This window comes from Papio anubis, chromosome 6 (genome assembly GCF_008728515.1).
Source record: "Papio anubis isolate 15944 chromosome 6, Panubis1.0, whole genome shotgun sequence".
NCBI classification, from domain to species: domain Eukaryota; kingdom Metazoa; phylum Chordata; class Mammalia; order Primates; family Cercopithecidae; genus Papio; species Papio anubis.
Genome location: NC_044981.1, coordinates 128,108,193 through 128,126,800, shown reverse-complemented (window position 1 = coordinate 128,126,800; position 18,608 = coordinate 128,108,193).

Below are 18,608 nucleotides of genomic sequence, written 5' to 3'. Positions count from 1 at the left end.
CTGAAACAGTAAAAGCCACATACAGATTCCACTGTTTTTAATATTACATTTGTTTCTCATTCATTTAACTTTCAATAAATATTTATTGAAAACTGGCAATATACTAAGCTTTGCAAACACAACAAAGAATACAATGAAGCCCTTGGTCTTTTGGACTTTACTTTTCATGGGCAGGGGACAGACAGAGAACAAGGGGGAATAATGTGGCAATGTAATTGAGAGTGGCTGGAGGTGGGGGTTTGTTTTAGATCTGTGCTGTCCAACACAGTAGCCACTAGCCACATGTGCCTCCTGAGCATTTGAAATGTGACCAGTCCATGTTGAGATGTGCTGTAAGAGATGAACTGAATTTCAAAAACTTAGTGTGAGAAAAAGAATAGAAAATTATCTCATTAACATTTTTATACTAGTCATTGAAATGAAAATATCTTAGATATCCTGGATTAAATAAAAATATCATTAAGATGGATTTAACCTCTTTTTATGTGTTTTCACCATGGTTACCTGAACATCTGAAATTGCCCTCACACTTGTTCTTTACCTTTTTTATACTGGGCAGCACTGTGGATGGATAGTGTGGTCAGGGTAGGCCATCCAGCCACTTAAGAAGATGATAACACACTTAGGAGGAACTGGGCATGCAAAGGTCTCAGGGCAGAGTAGTGCAGGCAAGGAGAACAGCAATTGCAAAGAACCTGAGGTGGGAACCAGCTTGGTGAACTGGAAAAGAAAGACAGAAAGCCAGTGTGCCTGGAGAGAAGGCTAGGAGAGAGGGAGATCAGAGATAAGGTAAACCCCCGAGACCAAGGCTTGCTCATGCAGGGCTTTGGAAATGAGAGTAAGAAGTTAAAAATACAAGGCTGAGCACAGTGGCTTGCACCTGTAATGTCAGCACTTTGGGAGGCTGAGGTGGGAGCATCACTTGAGGCCAGGAGTTCAAGACCAGCCTGGCCAGCATGGCAAAACCCCATCTCTGCTAAAAATACAAAAATTAGCCAGGTGTGGTGGCACACTGCACCCCTGTAATCGTAGCTATTGGGGAGGCTGAGGCAGGAGAATCGCTTGAACCCGGGAGGTGGAGGTTGCAGTGAGTGGAGATTGCACCCCTGCCCTCCAGCCAGGGGGACAGAGCTTTCTATAAAATATTGAATATTAGAGCAGATTTGTTCCTGTGTAATTTCCCAGGAGCTGTTCCAAAATATTAATATTCAGCATGAAACCCTGGTTTAAAAATGCGAAGAAACCCATTCAGCTTAGAACAGCTCCATGCTAATGAAGGTTTAGACTGGAATATGCATTTACTAAACTTGTTTATTTTCGTATAATCGTTACAATGTTTCTGTATAGCTGCTTCCTTGTAAGGAGGAAGAACTTAGGTAAATAGAGAATGTACTCAAATTAATTAAATAAGAATCTCAGGTTCATCTTTTTCTGCTTTACTCATTGCAAGCTCAAACTCTGAGGGTGTGTGTAATAGAGGAAGGCAGGCAAACCTGAGTCTACCCAGAAAGTATAGGGTGCAGGTTGGGAGATAAATATTAAAGTTTTCCCGTCTTTACACATGAGTGTGTCCACCATATACAGATTTTCTACTGGGCTACTCCCAGGAAAAAGAAAATAAACTGAGTATGTTCTTCTTTCTTTCCCTGGGGGAGTGGTTCAAAAAGAAAAAAAAGTAGTGAATCATTTAATAATCAAATATTTCTGATGTATTTTAGAGTTCATACAATGAATGTATTTGTCATAAAAGCAAAATTTTGAGTTTCACAAGTAGAAACACTTTGTTCCCAAATCTCAAAGTGAAACTGACATCCATAATTATCACGCAGCTCTCTCTCTCGCTCTCTCTCTCTCTCTCTCTCTCACACACACACACACACACACACACACACACAAAGGCAAAGTAAAATGTGTCCTCACAAGGGATATATGGTTACCAAATTTAAAGGGAATGGCCCAAGTATTTGAGATTATCTAGGAACAATGTCAAGACTGGTGCCTTGTCAGAATATGTCCAACTCTGTATGTCACTGGTTGTAAGTCATCAAAAGCAGGGCAGAGCTCTTGCTGCACCCAGGTCATTAGAAACTCATGTGTGGGCAGAGCTCTGGGTTACAAGGCACAGGTGGGGCAAGGTGAGTCAGCCAGGTATGTTCCTTTTCTTTGAGAGTCCTTACTCGACCAGGCACAGTGACTCATGCTTGTAATCCCAGCACTTTGGGAGGCCGAGACAAGTGGATCACCTGAGGTCTGGAGTTTGAGACTAGCCTGGCCATGGCAAAACGCCGTCTCTACTAAAAATAAAAAAAATTAGCCAGGTGTAGTGGCAGGCACCTATAATCCCAGCTAGTTGGGAGGCTGAGGCAGGAGAATCGCTTGAAACTTGGAGGAAAGATTGCAGTGAGCCGAGACTGCGCCACTGCACTCCAGCCTGGGTAACACAGCAAGACTCAAAAAAAAGTCAGAGTCCTTACTCTCTGATATTATGGATGGATGGGGTCACAGTGCTTTGTTCTCATTACTAAGATTCTACATTCACAAGTAGTCTGCAGACCTAGAACCTAGATTTAGACTTATGGATGTTTCAACAACAAGTGAACACTTACGAGTTGTGATGGCTTAAATGAATCCTCAGTGCATTACTGACTAAACTTTCTCAAAAATAAAAGCCTCTATTTAAACAAAATAGAAAAAAAAAAAATGTGATAGCATAAATCAGTGCCTGGCACACAGTCTGTAGTCAATAAATCTTTGCTGAATGTTAGAATGTACAAATATTACTTAAGATTTGGGGGAGACTTATCATGAGATGATGCCTATTTTGGCCTAATCAGTTTCTCCTAGTGAGCTTCCTGGGGAGTTATACATATAAAGAACAAAGAAAAGTGGAAAATAAAAATACATGTTATTTGCAAGCAATCCCAATGGAGGCCTCTCTGGTAAGTTGAACTGGAGCCCTTGTTGTAGGTTCCAGCTCGCCATGTTCATTACATCTCTGAGTCCTAGTTTTCCTACAGGCTAACTCCAGAACCTGAAGAGATGAGTTCTCCGGAGCTCAGAAAGCTAGTCCTACAATAAGAGACAGAGAAAACAAGACAGCTGGGCCTACACTTTTGACACAGTGACCCTACCAGACAAATGGCATGGCCTAAACGGTGCCCTTCAGATCAACAATCAGATTTGTAACTCCTCCTTTCTGGGACATGAGGGTTCCAGGGATAACAATGGCCTCCATAGGGAGAAAACTAAAATGGAAATCAAGAATAGGTAGGCATGATCTGTAACCGACAAATTTGAAAACCTCAAGAATGAAAACGAATGCAATTTTGAAAATGTGGGTGCATATGGTAATTACCATTACTAAGCATAAACCCTGCAGATTAAGTTTTATGCAACCAATTTAAAATTTAATCAAATTGAGCCTCATGCTAGTTAAGCCACTTGCTGGGGCCCAGTGGTAACCAAGTGGAGGAGCAGATATTTGAGCCAAGACTGTGTTACTTCTTCTCTGCTATACTGTACACGGGCACATTTCTGTGAATTGAAGTAATAGCAGAACACTTTTACCAACATTAGTTGTGAAAGTACTGATGGAATTTTCCAAATAAGAAATTGCTTGTTGATTACATTTTGTGTTATCCATTACTGTTGTGAATATAAATTGCATTAATTATACTTATGAAAACATAAATAATGAAAAGTAGAAGACACAGCAAGAAGCAAGCATTCATAATTTAAGAATTCCTCCAGGCCTATGGAAAGGAAAATAACTGTGTTTGGCTTGTGGTCTCATTTCTCAGTTTGTCAACCCCGAACTTTGTAGAGACTTCTTCACTTTACAATCAATATCCATCCATAAAATCTGGCTTATTAACTTCTTTCCCAATATGGTTCACCTTTTAAGTCTCTGTTTCTGTGTTTGTCACTCTACTCTTGCAATGACCCAAGCAGCCCTAGAACCTTCGTCGTAGTTCTCCTTTCCATTGATACTCAGTTGTCTAATCCCACCAACCCTAATGCAAAGATTTACTTCTGGGTCCCATACGTTTGTTCTCTACTACTTCCCTTCTTCTTCAGCTCTAATTCACAAACTCTTATTACTTTCCGCATTAGTGTGAATGCTTTCTGCTGCATATATCATAAAATCTCAACTCATGTTGATATAGACAGTAAGAATATTAATTATCTCATATAACAAGATGTCTGAAGGGAAGGCAGTTCCAGGTTTGTTTAAATCATAATCAAGGAATCCCGTTCCTTGAATATTGGCTTTGTCCACAGACTAACTCCTCCTATCATAGCAAAATGGTGGCATGGTATTTCAAAGTGTCACATGGAGACAACTTCCAGCAGAAGAAAAGATGATCTCTTTTTTTGTTTCCCTTTTTCAAAAGGAGAAGACACTTCCAAGAAGGCACCTAAAGGACTTCCTTCACATCTCATTGGCTAGAAATAGACTCTAAGGACTCATCCTAGAGTGGATTCCTCCTCTGGGCAGGGGATGGTGCCTCCTCTTCTGAAGGCTATAGCTAGGAGGAGATGGGGGTACCATGGACTAAAGTCTTTCTATAATTTACCCCAGACTTCCCTACTCCTGGTGTCATCCCATGCAAGATACTTTCTCTTGAGGGTGCCTTCTCTTTACTACCCACCCTTGCCATATCTCATGAATTTACCTCTATCCTTTCAGCAAAGTGATATTCCTAAAAACAAAAATCTAAACTGCACTGTTGTACTTAACTTGGTATAGGATTCGTTTAAATTCCTTAGCAGGGCATACATAGCCTTTTACAAATTAGTCCCCATATGTCTTTCAAGCTAATTTTTCTATTAAACTTCATTTTCTCCCCACCCTACCCCAACTCCAACCACAAAGAAAGGTCTCACCCTTCCCAAACACATCACTGTCTTTTATGTCTTCATGCCTTGTCCTATGTTATGCTCACTGCCTGGAATATATTTCTCATCTTTTTTCCATCTGGTAAAATTCCATTCATTATTCAAAGCCCAGATAAAAGCTCATTTCCTTCATAAATGCTTTCCAATTCCCCAGACAGAACTAGTTTCTTCCTCCCCTGATGCTTCCAAAGAGTTCTATTACAGCCATCAACACATTGTATAGTAATGATTTGTTTATATCCATGTCCTCTACCAATGTATTTTTCTATGAGACTTTTTTATTGTTATAATTATATTATTTTTTCCCCCAGTTGCTGGTACAGAGCAAATCCTCAATGAAAGATTGAGGATAATTTATTTAGAATGACCCTTCTGTTTAAATTCTACTCATACCTCATGGCCTATAATCCCAGCACTTTGGGAGGCCGAGGTGGGCGGATCACGAGGTCAGGAGATGGAGACCATTCTGGCCAACATGGTAAAACCCCGTCTCACTAAAATACAAACAGTTAGCCAGGCATGGTGTTGTGTGCCTGTAGTTCCAGCTACTTGGGAGACGGAAGCAGGGGAATTGCTTGAACCCGGGAGGCAGAGGTTCTAGTGAGCTGAGATCGTGCCACTGCACTCCAGCCTGGAGAGAGAACAAGACTCTGTCTTAAAAAAAAAAAAAAAAATTTTACTCATACCTCAATGCCCATCTCAAATGCCATCTCTTATAGGTCTTTATTTTTATTCTCCTACTGATGAGCAGTTTTCTTCATTCAAATCGCCATAACTGATTTGTGTGCTTAAAGGCTTCAATCGTGTCTCATCTTGTCTCAGGATCCTGTCCTCCTCTCCTGGCCCCTTGCCATGATGTCTGTCTGTAAGGCTTGTGTTTTATGGTTCTGTCCTCTGTTCCACTGAACCCACTGGCACACGCACTACTAGTAGTGGCACCAACTCATAACAGTGTGGTTTGTTAGCACATGTTCAGATATCATCAGGGAAGAAAAGTTGTGTGTCTCTTTTTTTTTTTTTTGAGACAGAGTCTTGCACTGGCTCACTGCAACCTCTGCCTCCCAGGTTCAAGCGATTCTCCTGCCTCAGCCTCCTGAGTAACTGGGATTACAGGTGCCTGCCACCATGCCCAACTAATTTTTTGTATTTTTAGTACAGACGGGGTTTCACCATGTTGGCCAGGCTGGTCTCGAACTCCTGACCTCGCGATTCACCCGCCTCGGCCTCCCAAAGTGCTGGGATTACAGGCATGAGCCACCATGCCTGACCCAGTTGTGTCTCTTTTATCTCAGCTTTAGGGTCTATATTATTTGGGGATTCTTAGGAATCTTTAGAAATTCTATAAGAATTTTTAAAATTTGCTATATTATATAGACAATAATTTTTTTAAGTACACATTCTTGGTCACATACACACACACACACATATATATACACATATATATATATATATATATTTTTTTTTTTTTTAACTGAGCCCTATGACAAGATTCCTTTCTCTCAATGACATTGCATTTGTGATCTTGTTGATGCCGGGAGATACGCTCCATAGACTTCCCTCGAGTTTAAAGATAAATAGGAACTAGCAATGGATATTTTTCTTTCAGGGGGTTTAAAGATTTTATTTCCTTCCAAAACCAACATTAGGCCTAAATGCCACAAGACCAGTTGCATTTTATTAACGTAAGTGGTAAGTTTATAATCACAAGTGATTATATCTATCTGACATAAAACAGTAAATGGACTTGTTTGATTCAGTGAAAAAAATCAACCAACAATAGTTCAAGTTTGAGAAACTCTGAAACTTTGCACTTCCCAGAAATCAGTGGTTCCCAAGTGTCTATCATTAACATACCACATGCCCAAAATGAACTGTATCTGTGTGCCAAATGCCATATATCATGCCATACACAAGTAAACTTAATACTTGTGATAAACCAATCCCAAATTAAATGCCAACATAGTTTATCATAAATAAGAGGTAATTATTTTAAAAATATAAAAGCATAATGAGGTGATTCTAATTCCAGCTGGAAAGTAGGAAAGCCTTGGTGCCTGAGGCCTAATCGCTGTCTCTTTTTTTTTTTTTTTTAAAGCGAGATTAACAAATGTTAAAGAGTTGGAAAAAAAAAAAAACGTTAGCGCTGGCTGGGCATGGTGGCTCACGCCTATAATCCCAGCACTTTGGGAGGCCGAGGTGGGCAGATCACAATGTCACAAGTTTGAGACCAGCCTGGCCAATATGGTGAAACCCTGTGTCTATTAAAAATACAAAAATTAGCCTGGCTTGGTGACGGGTGCCTGTAGTCCCAGCTACTCAGGAGGCTAAGGCAGGAGAATTGCTTGAACCCGGGAGGCGGAGGTTGCAGTGAGCAGAGATCGTGCCACTGCACTCCAGCCTGGGCGACAGAGTGAAACGCCATCTAAAAAAAAAAAAAAAGCACTAAAAGAAAAGATGAAAAGAAATGTTAAAAGCACGTAGTTTTGTCTCTGTGTAATTTATTTACTATTAACCATTTTTATTACATTCCTTAAAAAATCACCTTTATACCATGGATGGCACCAGACTACATTTAAGAATTACAACCAGGTCAGGCACCGTGGCTCACGTCTGTAACCCCAGCACTTAGGGAGGCAAAGGTGGGCAGATCACAAGGTCAGGAATTCAAGACCAGCCTAACCAATATGGTGAAACCTGTTTCTACTAAAAATAAAAAAATTAGCCGGGCATGGTGGCACACTCCTGTAATCCCAGCTACCTGGGAGGCTGAGGTAGGAGAATCACTTGAGGTTGCAGTGAGCTGAGATCGCGCCACTGCACTCCAGCCTAGCGACAGAGTGCGAGTCCATCTCAAAAAAAAAAAAAAAAAAAAAAAAAAAAGAACTACAACCACAATCAAAACAATCAACTTGTGGACTAAAATGAACATTTTAAGTCAGTGTTCTGATTTATGACCATGTGTTTTGCTTTGTGACAACATGTTTCACTAAAGACAATACTTCATCATTTTTAAAGGATTTATAACATCTGACTAAGTAGGTAACTTTCAGAAGCTAAAATACGAACTCAACAGTATGAGAAAAGTTACATTTAAAGAACTTTTGAAGAAAGAACAATGAAAAATGTAGGTGGCTTTAGAAGATCTCCCCATTTCAATTTACACTTTAAGACTATTTCTCTCATTACTGGGCACTTAATGGATTACCAACTGGAGCCCTACTTCTGAAAGATAAGTACAAAAAAAATTAAATAATGCCTTTTAATCTCCTTTATTTCTAACAGAACCTATAAAAAATTCAAAGATGATTACTTGAAGATCTCTTTGGGGAGTATATTTTCATGCATCAGCCCACATTTTAATCATTCTGAGATTTTTTCTTTTAGTTCAAACATTCACCTCCAAAGAAATTTCTTTCTTTCTTTCTTTTTTAAAGAGAATATTCAAAGCAGCAGCAGCAATTAACTATGACATTCTGGGAACAGAGACCTCCAGAGACTTCACTCAGCATCCAGGTGGGCTAGAAGAAAGTAACACTAGGTGCTCAGGACAGCGTGGTTAGGGCTTCATGGCTGTGGACGCTGAGATGGCAGAGCATGGTTTACCTGGTGGAGTCAGACAGTAGGGACAGGTCTCTACCGCTAACTTATGCCACAGAGCGACCCAGGCAATCAGAATTTCAACTTGCAGGGAGAGAATTAAGAATAATAGAGATCCTTTCTTCATTCAACCAAGTTACTGTGTCTTTTTAACTTGGCAACTTTGGGCCAACCTATGCCCTAGACTAGGGAATAGTAGATGACTCGTAGGTGCCCAAACCATTTTGTTACTTAGTACTCAGTTAAGGACTCAGTAGGATGGCTCAGCCTTAGAGGGGCCAGGAACAGAAAACAACACATATCCAATGGAGTAAGTTAAGTTCTTAGGGATCAGACGCAGGTGTAGGCAATGGGAGAAGACCAGCTAACATCCTGAAGGTTGGAGATAGGCAGGAGAGGAAGGCATAGGCAGCCAGTAGACGACAGCAGGACCAGCAAAGTTCCAGCATTACAGGAGGCAAGTGGAGCAAAACAATGGAAGGTCTAAGCTCTTGCAAGCAGGTGGACGGGTCAGAGACAACCATGAGCAGGGAACAAGGTCAATGCTACAAAGGTGGGTTTCTGGGTCAGGAATTGACTATACACGGGACAATTTACCTAGATGTGTCTAGGAATGGTGGTTAGAACAGGGCAAAGCTCAGGTCTGGGAGGAAGTGAGTGCTGGGCGGGTTATCAAGGCAGTCCCGGGTATGAGAAAGCAAGACAGAAACCCCCAGAAGAGGTACAAGTGTAGAACTCTTGTTTAAAGAGAAAAGCAGCGAAAACCATTTATCAGAACTGGAGCAGGACTAGCAGTAAATGGAAGGCAGTAGAAAAATAAAGCCATTTTCTAAATGATCTGAATTTCTGATTTTTGTTTCCTTTTCTGTTTATATACTTGATTTTTCTGTTTCATACTAGAAGCTTTCTTGAAATGGCTGATAATCCCTGCCTATTAATTAACATTTAAGAACAATGCACTAAAAAGTTCTGTGTAAACATGAGCTTATTAACTGATGAGACTAGTAGAATAATCGGATGGGGGTCAGATACTTGGAATGAAACTCCCAAATAGTAGGATGCGGAAATCAGTCTCTCCTTAGATGGCATTTATTTTCTTCAAACAGGAACCCTCTGTCTTCTGCCTAAGAAGTAAATGTCTGGAACATAAAAATATAGTGCAGGAGGGAGAAGGCTTCTACTATTCAACATGCAGACTCTTTCAATCCTTCCATGATCAGCCCAGTATTTCATCCCATCTTTCTGGTGCATCCATGTCTGAAGTCCTCCTATTTAATGCTGCTTGAAACTAAACCTCAGATTTTTTTTGCCTGTGATGGGGTGTAATTTAATCCCAGGTTATATGTAAGTACAAAAAGAGGCGTAAGGGTCCAGTCACTAAATAGCATGACTTACAGCCAATTCCTTTGTTTTAAGTTCTTGTCCTCTGCAGAACCTGGTATCTCTGGTGTTAGACCTCTTAAGAGTTCCATGATAGGAATAAGCTCATTTTTCATTAATACTCGACTTTAGAGGCCATATAAGTTATAGCCCCCTACTCTCTGTTGAGTCAGTTACCACTTCATCCTCTTTCCATCTCACAAAAAGGTTGAGATCTTACATTTCCTGATTTTTCTTCTCCTGTGTTTATTTTATTTTTTTTAATCTTTGAGACTTTTTAGTTTAGTTTTTTTAACTAGCATATTATGATATTGCTGAGAAAGATTCAAGGAGTCATCTTTAAGGAAAAATTCCTGTAAGTTACTATTGACAACATGAAAAATGGGGTGCATATTTGATACTTAGAATGTCAAAGGTAGCCTTCTGGCTGGGTGTGGTGGCTCACATCTGTACTCGCAGCACTTTGGGAGGCCTAGGTGGGTGGATCACTTGAACTCAGGAGCTCAAGACTAGCCTGGCCAACATGATGAAACCCCATCTCTACTAAAAATACAAAAAATTCGCTGGGTATGGTAGTCCATGCCTGTAGTCCCAGCTACTCAGGAGGCTGAGGCAGGAGAATTGCTTGAACCTGGGGGTCAGAGGTTGCAGTGAGCCAAGATTGCACTACTGCCCTCCGGCCTAGGCAACAGAGCAAGACTCCATCTCAAAAAAAAAAAAAAAAAAGGAATGTCAAAGGTATCAAAGGTAACCTTCATATATAGATAAATTATTGTAACAGGTCTTGATGGAAAGAAAGGAGAATGACTCATAATTATCCTGATGGTTTACAGAGAACAGGAAAGATAGTACTCTGGAGTCTAGTTAGTGGTCTTAATTTAACTCTCCATTTGGGGGTGAATGGGACTGAGCTTGCTAAGCAGAACTGACTCAGAAGTTTCTCAGATTAGTTTTACCCAAATTACCAATCTATCTCGCCTCTAGTTGACACATTCCATTTCTTACTTTTGAAATCATGTATTCTCTCCCCCCCAAAGCAGTTTACCCATCATCTGCTAATTATCCATGCTTATGGTGAACATTGCTCTCACATTAAGATGAATTGTATATCTGGCTCATTTGTTGATGAGTGATTCCCAAATGTGGCTGGTGCCAGGTGCCTGGCAGGCTTTGTGTGAATAACTTAGGGGGTTTGCTTAAAAAATAATGGATTTGCAGATCCCACCATCACACCTTGAGGAACCAACTCAACTGGTAGATTAAGGAGGGTCTGATGAAGGTAATTCTGTGTTATTATTATAGAATAGTCATTATAGTTATTTATTTATTCTATGTCTATCCATATCTATTTGCTTACATGTATACTGGCCACTTGTAGTTATCTAGTACGGGAAGCATATGAAGATGTAAAAATGAATAGACAGTCTTGGCCTTTGAAAAATTAAAATTTAGGCTGGGCACAGTGGCTCATGCCTGTAATTCAGCACTTTGGGAGGTTGAGGAGGGTGGATCACCTGAGGTCAGGAGTTCAAGACCAACTGTGTGAAACCCCATCTCTACTAAAAATACAAAAAATTAGCTGGGTGTGGTGGCACACAGCTGTAATCCCAGCTACTCGGGAGGCTGAGGCAGGAGAATCACTTGAACTCGGGAGGCGGAGGTTGCAGTGAGCCGAGATCGTGCCATTGCACTCTAGCCTGGGCAGCAGGAGCAAGACTCCGTCTCAAAAAAAAAGAAAGAAAAATTAAAATGTAGTAGATGACATAGACATAGAATTCTAATTAAAGTCAATAATGTGACTCTAAAGACAATGTGAATTATCTAAAGTGTAGAAATTCAGAAGAGTCAGAAGTGACTTTTAGGATCAGGGAAGGTCTTACGAGGATGTAGTCACTAAGTTGGGTTATGAAGAATGGGTGAGATTTCCAAGGGCAGGAATGGAGGAGAGCATTTGAGTAGGTTTTCAGGCATTTGCCTAAAATATCCAAAATCAAAATTGTGGTATACTAGATTCACTTTAATTTTGATATATTTTGTGTCAAACATAAATAAATATTCTAAGTTAAATATCTAAGTTTGTTGATAGGGGCACAATGAAATATTTTCAACTGGCTTAATTAGTACTAATAATTGTTATCATATATTTACTAAGTACCTGCTGCGTATTGATATTTAACAGGTATTGGGCGAAATATATCAATAACATAAAACTCACCTACCTTGAAGAAGCTAAAAAATATAAAATGTGGAAATATTAAGATACAAAATGCTCAATATTTCTTAATAGATATATTGATAATGGTCCATATTCTTTCAACTTGATTTACCTCCCTTCTAATTAATGTATGGTTTGAGTCTTTGCATAGGTCAGTTTTGGGGAAAAAATAAAGAAATGTTTTATTTCTATTTTGAACACTTAGTCTTAGCCAAAAGGCCAAGAAGCGACGTGTTTCTATTTTAGTATCATCAATCAGCAGTACTTTCTTGTGTAATAATGGGGAAACAGTTTATTTCTCCTTTCCTTGTTCTATTTATAGCTGAAAATAATTTTTAAACTTACTTTTTCTTCTCAAATATTCCATTTTATCTCTTGTGTTGCTTTTTCAACTTTATGTTAATATGCCTTTGCTGTTTCTTGGTAATCTTCATTTTCCTATTAGTTTCAAATATAATGTGCTCTTTATATTCGCCTCAAGCTCTTCTTTCAGTTAAAGTACAAAATTAGGTTGGAATTTTTCCAGAATATTTTCAAGAAAAATGTTAATAATAGCCATATGCTGCACTCTGTATATTGTCTTTAAAATGATTAAAACTGTTATAAAGCACCTATTTGTGCTCAGTGGTTTATAAAAAGATGGAAATTATTGCTACTCTCCAGGGAATCTAATATTGAGGAAGATCAATCAGTAAACGACATAAATTACAAGCAGCAGATACAAATACATAAAGAAACAAGGTGACATAGAAGATAAACTCTAGACACTAATAAAGAGATCATGTTATGATCATCATCTTCTTCTTCCCGTTGCCTCTGAGCCACATTATCTCCTTCTTTTCTCTACGTTCTGCCCTCTTTGTTCTTCCCATTTCTTACCCATTTCTTTCTTTTCTTTTCTCCAATTTCTTAGTTTAATGGAAGAAGAGTTCCTCAGCCGTTTTCTGGTCTTACAAAAAGCATTTACTTATCTCTTGGGATGGTTCTTGCCCAGTAACACTAAGGACAAACAGCCCTCCTTGCTCCTAAATGGCCACTTTGGATATGACTGGTCAGTCTCACTCTCAGTTGGCTAGGATCTCTGCCATGGCTCTCCCAGAGGAGATCTGTTCTTCAAAGAGCACCACCGATTCCTCATGGAAAGCATGAAAGATTGACATCACGGGAGTCAGAAACAGTGAGCTATGTAGGCTCAGCTCTGTCACGACTTGTATGGTCTTATACCAACGTGGGCATGAAATTTCTTGTCTGTAAAATAGGGAGATTTGTGGCAAGCTAAATAATGAACCCCTAAACATGCCCGGTTTCTAATCCTTGAAACCTATGAATGTTAACTTATGTGTCAATAGAGACTTTGCAGATGTGATTAGCTTAAGGATCCTGAGACAAGGAAGGTATTACTAGACTAGTTGAGTAGACTTGATGTAATTATGACTGTCCTTAGAAAAGGGACCCAACTGTCCTTATATAAAGGAGTCAGAGTCAGAGAAGGCAATATGATAATGGAAGCAGGGATTGGAGTGACGTGATTTGAGGATGAAGGAAGTGACCACAAGCCAACAAAGACACGCATCTGCTAGAAGCTGAAAAGGTCAAGAAAATGGATTCTCCCCTCAGATTATCCAGAAGGAACTAACCTTGTAGACACCTTGACTTTACCCCAGTGGAATTGATTTTGGACTTTTAGAACTATGAGAGAATAAATTTGGGCTGCTTTAAGCTACTAAATTTGTGGTAATTTGTTACAGCAGCAATAAGAAGCGAATACAAGATTGTACCCGGTGACTTCTGTGGTTGCTTCCATCTCTAACTGCTGCTTCACAGCTATGACCCAGTGCTAAATGGCCTAGACTTTGCAACACTAGAGTGCACTAAAGGATCTTGTTAAAAGGAACATTGGCAAGACTTTTTGTTGCTGTTGTTGTTGTTACCTTTTTGAGACAGGTTCTTGCTCTGTCACCCTGGCTGCAGTGCAGTGGCACAGTCATAGCTCACTGCAGCCTCAAACTCCTAGGTTCAATCTCTCTTCCCATCTTGGTCTTTAAAAATGCTGGGATTATAGGCATGAGCTGCCACACCCAGGCAAGACTGTTAATCAGGTGTTGCTTGTTCTAAAGAATAAGTGAATTTGAAGAAAGGCAATTGAAGAAGGGTCTCTGCAGTTTCATGTGAGGTTTTGTTCTAAAAACAATTAGTAGTAGGAGAAGAGCATCAGTCTTCCAGCATTAACCCCAAACTACGATTCCAACTTCTTCTACTACATCCTACTCTCTAGCCCCATCAGTTTTCTCATCAATTCCCAAATGGGCTCCTCTGTTACTCAATTTCATTGTCAGTGCTCATCAGGAAATGCTGTTTGCCAAATCTGTCCTAAGCTCCAACCCCGTGCAAAGTCTTCTCAAAAGCTCTCCTGACCACTGAGTCACACTTAATCGTATCTTCCTGTATTTTCCCCAAGCATATAATTTGTCCTACTTCCAGTCAGACACTTAAATCCACCTTCTGTGTTGTGCTATGTATGTATCTGTCTCCTCCCTTAGACAGAAGAATTGTGAGGGGAGCGTCTGTAGCTTATTCATTTTGGTGGCTCCTGAGGCCTAGGACAAGTACCTACATGTAATTGATGTTTCTTGAATTAAAGTCACAGAGGACTAAGGAATCTAGGAACCAAGGAACTAAGTATCTTTTCTTCTCATAAAATTTTGCATATTAGTGCAAAGAATACTGCAAGAATTTTGCATCTTAGTGCAAAATTCTTCCATAGGAAAAACTGCAGAGGAACATGTATTCCTAAGTGCTCCTCAACTTTTCTCCTTACTTTCCACAGTGTTTTACTTTAGTATAAACCTCCTAGGCTTTCCCGTCCTCTGACATGCCACAGACAAATAGGAAAATGTTAAACACATCTTACTTGCACAATTTTTTCCAGTAAGAAGGTCAAAAGTTAATTCAGAGCCTAAAGTGGTTTGTTAACTCACCCTACATTGCAATTTGTAGGAAGGGCATAATCCATTCTGATTTACCATCACCCCATTATTCTTTCTATTCTTTGAAATTCAGGATTCGATGTATTTTAAGAACTTAGAAACTGTTTAAAAGTGTCAGGAATAATCACTAATAATGCCTCTTTACCACCTTGTTCCCAACCAAATCCTAATTAGGTAAAGCTCTTCCGTATGTGAACAGTAAAGGCAATGTATTCGATCTGCTTAATATTAAGCCGTATCCAAGTATGAATTTCATGATGAAGAACTGAAAGGTAAAATCAGTTCACTCCAGAAATACCTTCTGGTGGTAGAATGCCTGTCACTTTAGTCATTTCCTTAATGATAGTTGGTGCTTATGCCAAACCTTTCATTTGGATAACTAAGGGAGTTTAACTCCTAAATCCTCTGTATACCAAAAAAAAAAAAAAAAAATAGGTAGTTCCAAAGTGCCTATTACTGTTATTTTTCAGACAGGTAAATAGGCCCAAAGGTCAAATTCTCATACTTCTGTCTGTGGAAGAACCATGAAGAGAATGAAGCTCATAGATGCCCAATTTTGTGTTATCATCACTTGCCCAATCTAACATGTTTGACAGAAAACCTCTGCCTCATTTGACCAGAATTAGATGGGCTAATGAATATTGGATTCAATTGGCAATGATACTGGAGGAGATTCTACGTAACAACTGCTTAGATTTGGCAGCACTATAAGCAATTTTATCTTTATAAACAGCAAACGGATGCTGGTTCTTTAAAGAAGAAAAAATTTGCTAATTCCTCTGTCTGAAAAAGAACATCTATGGTATGCTCCTATCTACAAGTAAATCAACAAACCTCCCAGGCGGAATCCAGGTCATCCACACACGCTAATGTCTTCTTTCATTATTGATCCTCAGGGACACAGCGGATGTTCTACAGGGTTTTCCAGGCTCTTCTCCATCTTTAGGATATAGCTCAGGACACCACAATCACAATAAGACTTGGGTAAATATGTTTATACTGCAGTTCCCAGTTTCCATTAAACAAATTACAATCACATTACAGTCTGAATATTTTTGGAAAAGACACAGGGGGAGAGATCTTTGCTCCAAAAAGAATTGGTAGCTAAAGCAGGATGGAATAAAGAATGCCTACTTCAGAAAATTCTGGCGAATTCAGTGTTCTGTGTAAAATTAAGTACATGTGTTCTCTGCCTAAAAATAAAAAATGTAGTAACTGGTTGTACATAAAACTTTTGAATAAAGATGACGCCGGGCGTGGTGGCTCATGCCTGTAATCTCAGCACTTTGGGAGGCCGAGACGGGCGGATCAGGAGGTCAGGAGATCGAGACCATCCTGGCTAACACAGTGAAACCCTGTCTCTACTAAAAAATACAAAAAACTAGCCGGGCGTGGTGGCAGGCGCCTGTAGTCCCAGCTACTCGGGAGGCTGAGGCAGGAGAATGGCGTGAACCCAGTAGGCGGAGCTTGCAGTGAGCCGAGATGGCGCCACCGCACTCCAGCCCGGTGACAGAGCGAGACTTCGTCTCAAAAAAAAAAAATTTTTTTTTGAATAAAGCCCAGATTCTGGGTTAGTTAATTATTAGATTGCTTTTGAATACTTTATTTTTTGTTACTTTTATAGAGAGAGAGTTTTGCTATGTTGACCAGGTTGGTCTCAAACTCCTGGCCTCAAGCAATCCTCCCAATTTAGCCTTCCAAAGTACTGGGATTACAGGTATGAGCTACCATGTCCACCCTTGCTCTTGAATACTTTAAAGGGCAAATTTAAAGTAAACATTTGATTGTATATTTTGAAGATGGAAAGGCCAATAGCTGGGATAGGAAACTTCCAGGCTAGATTTGGTTCTTGGCAAAATTTCACTTGGCTATGGGCTGGTGTTCTAAAATTAAGTGTTCCTTGCTTCTATCCCTAATTATTTGGATGAATCGAATTTTAGAGAAAATAAGCATGTCATCTCAGACTTCATAATACTGGCTGTAGTCAGACATGTAATTTGCAATAGGAGTACATCTTAAACTTTTGTACAAAGTACAAACTGAAGTCAGGCCAAGGTAAATTCAAATTCTGATTGTGTTACTCGGTCTGTATGCCCTAGGACAAACATCTTAAACTCTCTGTACCTCAGTCTTACCATTCATAAAATGCAAATAATAAGCTGGGTGTGGTGGCTCACGCCTGTAATCCCAGCACTTTGGGAGGCTGAGGCGGTTGGATCACAAGGTCAGGAGATCGAGACCATCCTGGCTAACATGGTGAAACCCCATTTCTACTAAAAATACAAAAAAATAGCTGGGCATGGTGGCTGGTACCTGTAATCCCAGCTACTTAGGAGGCGGAGGCAGGAGAATGGTGTGAACCCGGGAGGTGGAGCTTGCAGTGAGCCAAGATCGAGCCACAGCACTCCAGCCTGGGCAACAGAAAAGAGAGTGAGACACCATCTCAAAAAACAAACAAACAAAATAAAATGATAGTAATTATTTGTAATGATGTAATGATAAATAAGATGAAATATGTTATCAAGTCCACCATCTGTCGACACTTTAAAAATGGTGGCAATTATTACTAGTTAAGGGAAAAGTAGCATTATTTATCTAATTGATATATAAAATATCCTGTAGAATACTGTAAATTCCAGGAGATGGATTCTATTATACTTCCTTGAATATCCCTTTCAAAGACTGGTGAACCTCATATCTAATAGGCCCTGATTAAATATTTGTTAATTTGACTTAAATATATGTTTTCTGCAAAATGAACAGGTTATTCCAGCTTTCCTCCACAGCTTCCATTTCCCATGATTATTTATTAATTTCACGGATGTCTTTTGAATTAGTTTGCCACTAAATGGCAGACAGCTAAAGAATGGGAGGCTCAAAAAAAAAAAAAAAAAAAAAAAAAAGCACAAAACAAAAAACTAAAAACAAAACCACTCTGACCATAGAACAACAAATGAGCCTCAATTGAACAGAAAAGGAGACTCTAAAGCAGGCAAACCAGTTTCCAGAAGGTTGATCATGGCTGTCTGGGATACTGTGTTGAGAAGGGATGGGAAAAGAGCATGGTGTGGCTACACCTGCAGTTGGGAATTGTGGACAATGTAATTGTAGAGTAATTTCAAATTCAACCCTGAGGAAGTCATAACTAGTTAGTAGCAGAGCTAAATCTAGAACCAAGTTTATCAAATTTGCATAGTAATGGTTCAGCTAACAGGTTACTCACTATTCATAGTGTTCTAAACTCTCTACCATTGGGTCTCCAGCTGAGAACTTCGAAAAGTTCCTTCACCTCTCCAGCTCTGTTTCCCATCTGTAAATTGGGAGTGTTGGACTTCATGAACTCCCAGGTCATTTCCAACATTAACCATGTATGAACATATGCTTCTGTAAAGTACTATTTGGTTACCTCGATTATATGACCTTACATTCCTGACAGTGCTTTAGTGCTTACCAAAACCTTTTGCAGTAATCATTCTATTTGACCTTCACACTTACTTTGTAAGTCATGCATTCTCATCCCCATTTTACAG